Here is a 9,709-nt window from a genome sequence, read left to right on the forward strand (position 1 = left end):
TATATATATTGATCTACCGTGTACTAAGAAAGAGTTATTCTCTTCTGTATACACACATACTGAAACCTAATTATACGTTTCCTTATTTTTCAAATAGATATAGTTTAAGAACCTATGTCAATATTTCTCTTCTTTTTCTGTTTTGCCATGTTATTCGGAAGCGATCAATATTAAACGTTTTCGTAGACGTTAGAATTCATTTTTCTGAGACGCTTTTTTTTAATATCGACATGCTAACGCTGTTTATGTTTTCCTATCACTTTATTTTTTATATGTGTGTGTGTGAATGTGTATGTGTACATATGCAAGTGTGTGTAGGAGGTGTGTCTGTGTAATTGTTTACTAGAGTAATCTTCTAATATGATTGTTATTGTAATGTTCTTAAATATTGTAAATTTGGTAACAAAATCATCCTGACTGTTGCCCTGCAACGTATCATATATTAATAATCGAATTTTCTCACACATTTTGTTGCTTTGAATTCTCATTCTTCAACGATTATCCTGATCTCTTGACACTGCGGTGTTGATAGTTTGGCAGTATTCCGACTCCTTGGATAGAAAATTTGAACCTGAATATATAATGGCGTCTCATATTTATACTTGAACCAGGATACTTTTTAGAGTATTACTCCGTACTTATTGATAAACTTGCTCGAAGGAACTGCAATAAGAAGCGAGTACAGTACACATAGAGAACTTTCAACTTATACAGAGTAAATATTTCTCATCGACATTTATATATAACAAATATTTCAAAAGACACAGCTCTAAGGTTAGCTAATCCTATCCGGACAAAATGTCTTCCCGTTTCACAAACAAGAAGCAGCCTAAATTCACATATCCTCCACACAATCCTCACTAAAACTGAAATTTACTTCTATTTTCTGTAAAATGTATCGGAAATAGTTCTATATGATGCAAGAATAGCTGTATGGTAAGAAGTTTGATTCCCAACTAGATAATCTCGGGTTCAGTCCCGCTGTGTGATAGCTTGGGTAAGTGACTTCTACTATTGCTTCGGGTCGCTCAAAACCTTGTGAGTGTATTTGGTAGACAGAAACGGAAAGAAGCTTGTAGTATACATATGCGTGTGTGTGTGTGTGTATGTGTGTGTGTGTGTCTGCCTGTCTGTCTGTTTGTGTGTATCTGTGACTGTGTATATGTGTGTGTGTGTCTTTGTGTGTGTGTTTGTGCGCCACCACCGTTTGACAACCGGTATTGGCGTGTTTATATCCTCCGTAACTTAGCGGTTGGACAAAAAGGATAGGATGCAATAAGTATCGAGCTTTAAAAAATAAGTACTTTGGTCGAATCATTCGATTAAAAATTCTTCAAAGCGATGCCCCAGCATGACCGCAGTCTAATGACTGAAACAAATTGCATACATTTTATTTCTGGTGAATTCAAAAAGAACCACTCAGAACTTACAACAACCACTTTTAAAACTCGTTATTACTTCTATCCTGATATAAAGCAGGAAATAAAACATAACTTTTTCTAAATTCAATATGGAGCTTATTCAACAAAACTACTGCATATTTCGATATTCGACAATGCCACTGCAATGAATCAAGAAGCTGCAGGTTTTTAATTTGATATTCTTATTATTTTATTCTTTTACTTGTTTCAGTTATTTGACTGCAGCCATGCTGGAGCACCGACTCCAGGACTTATTCTTTGTAAGTCTAGTACTTATTCTATCGGTCACTTTTTGCCGAACCGTTAAGTTCCGGGGACATAAACACACCAACATCGGTTGTCAAGCGATGGTGGGGGTGACAAATACAGACACAAATAACAAATGCATACAAACATATTGGGTTGGTGCATAATTATTGCGGCTTTTTTCAACAAATTTTATTTAACAAAAACAATAACAACATGTAACAAAAACATCTTTAAATGATTATTCCGGAGCATATTCACCATCTACTTCAATTACTGCTTCCCATTTGCTTGACAGACGGTCAGACCTTCATTTAAAGATGTTTTTGTTAAATATTGTTATTGTTTTTGTTGAATAAAATTTGTTGAAAAAGAGCCGCAATAATTATGCACCAACCCAACATATACATATATATATAAATATATATAATTTGATCATGAAAAACATTTTTGTACCGGTTTCAGTCATTGAGACTTTTTCAAATTTATATACATAACTCGTGTGTTCCTCTGTATCCTTCTACATATATATATATATATATATATATATATATATATATATATATATATATACATACATACAAACGCCCCCACAACCGTTACCTCTACCACCACTCTATTGAATGTTTGTCGGAAACATATTACAAGCGTATTTGAAGACAATGAAATTCGTTCTACAGAACACACAATCCTTCAGGTCATTATAAAAAAACCGTTCCCCAAATGTTCGCTTTACAATTTCTAGAAGTATTTTTAGTTTCTTTTCTTCTTATAATATTTCATTCAATATACAAGTGAGTCATTCAATATACTAGTGAGTCGTTGCATCGATCTTCTTATTCCTTATATTAAACAGGCCACATATTTTATATCCTGAATATATATTTGGATTATTGATTGTAAGCGCTGTAACAATGCATTTTGCCAGTTCTTTTGTTTAGTACTCCTTGTAGGTCACATTGCTGTTGATAATTGTTCTTATTCAACTTTGTCTTCTACTTATTTTTATTGAGTCTTGTTGCTTTTACAACAACAACAACAACTACTACTATTACTACTACTACTACTACTAGTAGTAGTAGTAGTAGTAGTAGTAGTAGTAGTAATGCTGCTGCTACTGCCGCTGTTTCGTAACCATGACGACAAACGTAATACGCTGTGAGATACGTTGCTTATAATCGGTGTGATTATAGTGATGAGAGGTACGCATACACATACGCACACGCGCACACATACACGCATATATATATATATATATATAAATATCCATATCAATATACCTATATATATAGCTGTATGTATATATGTACGCACGCACGCACACACAGACATACACCAGCGGAACGACGCTGAGCGGTTTGGGAATCTAATCATACTAAATAAACTATCCGACCCCTACCAGCATAACATAGATAATTCGAAAAACATTCTTATTTCATAATAAAAATATTTTTCAAATTTGCTTTGATGTTTAATGCATTCTGTTACAGAAATCTCATTATGGCGTCTTTGATCCTCAAAATTCATGATTTTTACAATTTTTAAATAAATATTAAACTTTTATACCAAGGTTTGTAATCGGATGTGTGTCTCTAATATGGGATGTTAAATTAGGAGGAGTTTTGAACAATGTAAACTGACGAACCACTACGTTGCAAGTTCAAAGCACGCCGACGTTGAATTTGTTTTAAATTTTCCCTTAGTTTGATAGAATAAATTGTAATTGTGTATTTGGTCCATCGAATTAGACGATTCCGAGAGATTCTGAGGTTTCGGCCTAGTTGGCTGGATTATCGACTTATGTTAGCGAGAGTACGTTTGGCACCAGAGGCTAACACACACAGGTATGTACGACACACACACACACACACATGAAACGCATGTTAGAACCAGCAGGCAATGATACCTTTAAAAACAAGGAATATTGGTACAACACACCACAAAAAACAGTAAATCGGTGCAAACATAGCAGACCTGGTATTATTCTGTGGGACAGGGAACAAAAGTGATGCACAGTTGTAGAGGTCAGCTGCCCAACAGACGTGAATGTACAATCAAAAGTCCAGGAATAAGAGAAAGTTTATATACATATACATACATACCGCTTGACAACCGGTGCTGATTTCTTTATGTCCCCATAACTTTTCGGCTCGGTAAAAGAAAACCAATGTAATAAGTACCACGTTTAAAAAAAGAAGTACTTAGATCGAATCGTTGGACTAAAAATCCCCAGTAAAGCCGCAGTCTAATGACTGAAACTAGTAAAAAGCGAAAAAGGGAAAGATAAAAGGTACGTAAGTCAGCATATTTCAGGAGTCTGGAAACTGCGCAGAAGAAAATGTGACGAAAGGTTAAGTGATATTACTGGCAGCATGATTTTCTGAAGTGTTTTAGACACAGGAATTAATGCGGAACTTACATCTCTTGCACCCTGACTATGAATTTTTATTTATGCTAATCATCATTGGTACATTCGGTTATGTATCAACAGATTTACGCAAAAAATTATCAAAAATTTACGCAAAAATACTAGGTTTCTTGAATAAAGAGCAAAAGAAACTGATCCAATTTCTCCAAATCCAATCTATTAGCGGCACAGTGAAGATTTGTAAGACATTCCGAAAATCTGCATTTGCAATTCTTTAGATGAATAAATGCACACACTTTGGGGTGTGCATCGTCAAATCAACCAGCAAACCAACTTAACCACATGTTAATAAATACCGGAAACTCTCTTAACTCTCAGAGTCTTGTCACTTTGTTAGCGACTAGTCAGTACTCTCTTACGAACTCTAATAAAAGTCAATGGGAAATTTCCATCCATCCATACCACAAGGAAAAGACATGCTCAATTGTGGAAATCAACTGTCCTCTAGACACGAATGTAGTTAGAAAAATACGGGAGAAAGAGGACATCTATGGACCATTAATAGAGAGTTTTCAAATCCAGTACTCAAGGTACATTTTCAGCTTCATGTTGATTATGATTTATGTCTTTATTGCCCACAAGGGGCTAAACATAGAGGGGACAAACAAGGACAGACGAAGGGATTAAGTCGATTACATCGACCCCAGTGCGTAACTGGTACTTATTTCATCGACCCCGAAAGGATGAAAGGCAAAGTGGACCTCCGCTGAATTTAAACTCAGAACGGAACGGCAGACGAAATACCGCTTAGCATTTCGCCCGGCGTGCTAACGATTCTGCCAGCTCGTCGATTATCTTTGGAGCAACGGCACACATGGTAAAGTATGACGCTACTTGGGTTCTTGTGGACAAAACGCAACTCCTTAATTCATGCATTACAAACGATCACGATATGTGGGATTACTATTGATCGCAAGATTGTGCCGGCCCTATGTATCCGGAGACTCGGAGTAGTAATGTCTAAGGGTTGATAATGAAGGACGTTTTTTTTTAAGTAACTCTTGGATTAACCATGACATGTCTATGTTTACGCTTCTGTATATAAAAGAGAAAATATGTTTCCTTTTTATGTTTTAAATTTTTACTTATTTCAGTCATTACATTGCGACCACGCTGGAGCATCTCCTTGAAGAATTTTAGTCAAATGAATCGATCCCAGTTCTTTTTATTTAAATCCTGTTATTTATTCTATCGATCTATTTGGCTGAACCGCTATGTGGCGGGGAAATAAACTGTTGTGATGAGAGTTACGACGCCCCCTTGCGAGAGATAGACTGGTCCGAGTAAAGTATAAATAGTAACGAAACGATTGAGTTCATAAGTTCAAAGTTCGGAGTCAAGTAAAGTTCGTGTTAGTTCGCAGTGCAGTCGGAAGGTGTCGGTTGTTCACAAGGAATGTTGATCGTTCGTTCGTAAAGAGATTTGTTAGTTCGTTACATTGTTGTTTACTGTTGTCTGCTTATCTTATTTATTGTACGTAACAAATTACGTTACAACATCGGGCGACGACGGTTTCGAAGTTCGCGTAGGTTATTTAACAATTTGTTCGTGTTACAACTGCTTTAATAATATACCTATTGGCTTCCATGATACAGTTGCAAAAGCAACAACAAGAGCAGCAACAGGAGTTACTATTACAGCAACAACTACAACAACAATTATTGGAGTTATATTCAGAGAAGTCCAAATATGAGGTACAACATAAACACACCAACACCAGTTGTCAAGCGGTGGTGCGGGACACAGACATATGTATACGATGGACATATTCAGTTTCCGTGAACCAAATCCACTCACAAGACTTCGTGTAAACCCGTGGCTATTTGCAGAAGACACTTGCCGAAGGTGCCACGGGTTGGGACCGAACTCTGAACCATCTGGTTGGGAATCAAACTTCTCACCACACTTACATACCTGCACCTGTTCGTTTATTAAATACTAATATGTTTATCGAGATATATTCTGCTTTACTTTTTTCTCAGGAATTCTTCGATGCCATAAGAAACCAAAAGGAAAAAAAAAAAGAAAACATCAAAATCGTTTTATGTTACGATAGCAATCATCTTGAGTTCTGTACTGTAAAAAAAAAAAACAAAAGACATGCGTGTTTCAATATTTAATTTTTAAGATATCGTCGCCTATCCATGATATTAATTTTATGAATGCAGAGATCAGCTACAAACGAAAAATCTACACGATCTGCATAGCCATATCCATTTTTAAAAAATACTTTCTATCTTTGCCGCCTCTTTCTTTCATCCTCTCATTCTGCATCTCTCTATATATCTGTCAATCTATCTATCTTTGTATTGTATATTTGTTGGCACTCCGTCGCTTGCGACGTTGAGGGTTCCAGTAGATCCGATCAACAGAACAGCCTGCTCGTGAAATTAACGTGCAAGTGGCTGAGCACTCCACAGACACGTGTACCCTAAACATAATTCTCGGGGAGATTCAGTGTGACACAGTGTGACAAGGCTGACCTTTTGAATTACAGGCACAACAGAAACAGAAAGAAAGAGTGCGAGAAAGTTGTGGCGAAAGAGTACAGCAAGGTTCGCCACCACCCCCTACTGGAGCCTCGTGGAGCTTTAGGTATTTTCGATCAATTAACACTCACAACGCCCGGTCTGGGAATCGAAACTACGATCCTATGACCGCGAGTCCGCTGCCCTAACCACTGGGCCATTGCGCCTTCTGTATTATATATGTATATTATTTATATAGTGGAGGCGCGATGGCTCAGTGGTAAGGGCAGCGGACTCGCAGTCATAAGATTGTGGCTTCGATTCCCACCCAGACCGGGCATTGTGAGTGTTTATTCAGCGAAAACTCCTAAAGCTCCACGAGGCTTCCGCAGGGAGGGAGGAGGGTGGCGAACCCTGCTGTACTCTTTCACCACGTCTGTCTCTCACTCTTCCTATTTCTCTTGTACCTGTATTTCAAAGGGCCAGACTTGTCACACACTGTGTCACGCTGAATCTGTACAGTGACGGATAGTGCACGTGGACGTTGAGTGAATCTTGCAGATCGAGACAGAGCACGTGGACGTTGGAAGGAAGCGACCCTTTTCCGGACCGACAGGTAAGACTACCGCAGTTTTCTCTTTGCTTCCGTCTTTTTCCTTTATCCATCTCTGTCTGTCTGACTGTCTATCTACTTATCTATCCATCCGTCTGTCTGTCTGTCTATCTCTCCATCCATCTATCTGTCTATCTATCTCTATCTATCTATCTATCTATCTATCTATCTATCTATCTATCTATCTATCTATTTGTCTGTCTGTCTGTCTATCTATCTCTCCATCCATCTATCTGTCTATCTATCTATTTGTCTGCCTGTCTATCTATTTCTCTATCCATCTATATATATATATATATATATATATATATATATATATATATATATATATATATATATATATATATATATATATATATATCTACCTGCCTGTCTGCCTACCTACCTATCTATATATTTATCGGTTAAGAGATTTTTTGATAAAATGCCTAAATCTTCAAGAGGCCAAAATAAGAATCCTTCTTAAGACTATTTCACGGTGATGTAAGTAAATCCACATCGTTCGGCGAATGCTCAGCTCTAATCAAAGACGAACATAATTATTGAAGAACGCATCTACAATTACCGATATGTCAGCTATGTTTAATAAGTTACATGTTGCAGTGTAGAGTTAAATGAAATAGCATGAAAACTGTCTCGCGAAATTAATACATATATTATTGATGGAGTAGATGCATTATGTGAGGTGATCCTTTATATGAAGTGCTATAATAAAATCATATTTTGAAACGGATATGCTTGCACTTAGAGACAGCGACACATAACTGCATACACATGGACGACATCAATATCTACAAAATGTCACCCTCAGCACATATGCATGTACGTACACAAATATTCACAACGTAGCCAATATCTGTCTATCTATCTATCTATCTATCATCTACCAATACACACACACATACATACATCTATATATAGATACATAATCATGGACAACTCTGTACGCACTCTTTGCACATGCATACTGAAACTTAATATATGCATTAAATATGCCAACATACGCATGGTAAATCTATTAAGTTCTTCTACATCTTTATTCTTGCATAGAAAGTACAAGGTGTGTGCGTGTGTATCTGTATGTGTGTGCGTGTGTGTGTGTGTGTGTGTGCGTGTGAATCTTTTATAGATTGCCGCAGATATGCGTTGATCTAAATATTCTCTAAAACACATGTACATATATACAGACATAAATATACGCATATACATACATTCACACTCAGACACAAACTTGCATATATATATATATATATTTATATATATATATATACACATTGGTCCTTGATAAACTCTTGTTTATCCTGTTGTTGTCTGCACACTACGTGCATGGTGTGCCTGCACACCATTCCCCGGGGATAATACAGGTAACGGATACCGATAGTATATACGGATATTTTATCCCTTAGTCGGTTATTATAACCGCTAACTCTGTTTACAGTACACTATATATATATATATATATATATATATATATGTATGTATACGTACGTGTGTTTGTATATATATATATATATATATATACATACATACATACATACATACATACATACATATGTATGTATACGTGGTTTGATCAATAAGTCTACGGACTGTTGCCATAGCCACGAAGTTAAAGCATGCAGAGTGCAGTTGCTTAGCACAGATTGACCTTGAACTGTGCTGCGCATGCGCATTACGTTTTAACGTTCTAGCTCACTACCGCAGTTTACAGAAGTGATTGGAAGGAACGTGTGTAGCGTGTGATCGTCACATTGACTATGACAAAGTTGTGCAGAAAATCTGCATCAAACTTTGCCAAAAGCTTGGCGATACCTGCTCAGAGGCATACACAAATTTTTCAAAAGCTTTGTAATCGTTCTCAACACAATAAAGGAGATGATGTGCAACTTGAGGCCGAGTCTTATTTGGTTAGCAGAAAGCAGTTTTGGCACAAACTTGGCAAACACGCTTCTGATAGCGAAATCTTCAGTGATAATGGACTGAAGTGAACCGTAACTAATCTGCAACTCATCGTGACGAATGACATAACTCAAGGATGGTGATTCAACGATTCCCCTTCACAGCATCACACACCTGTACGATGTTTTTCTCAGTTCTGCTGGTTGCGCGTCTCCCAGAACGTTCGTCAATATCGACACCTTTTTAGACCATCTTGGAAACGTCTGAACCACTCGTACACTTGTGTGCAGCTCATACACTCCTCTCCATACACTTTGTGTAATTTTGCGTAGGTCTCGGAGCAGGTATCACCATGACAACTTTCTCTTTCATGGTCAATGCGACGATCACACGCGACACACTTTCCTTCGAAGCACTGCTGCAAACAGCAGAAGTGTGCTAGAACGTTAAAGCTTAGTGCGCATGCACAACAGAGTGTAAGGTCAATCTTTGTCAAGCAGCAGCTTTATTCTGCGTGCTTTAGCTTCGTTACTATGGCAATAGTCTCGATACTTATTGATCAAACCTAGTATCAATCTATCTATCTATATGTGTATATATATATATATATATATATATATATATATATATATAT

Source organism: Octopus bimaculoides, chromosome 4 (genome assembly GCF_001194135.2).
Source record: "Octopus bimaculoides isolate UCB-OBI-ISO-001 chromosome 4, ASM119413v2, whole genome shotgun sequence".
In the NCBI taxonomy this organism is placed as follows: domain Eukaryota; kingdom Metazoa; phylum Mollusca; class Cephalopoda; order Octopoda; family Octopodidae; genus Octopus; species Octopus bimaculoides.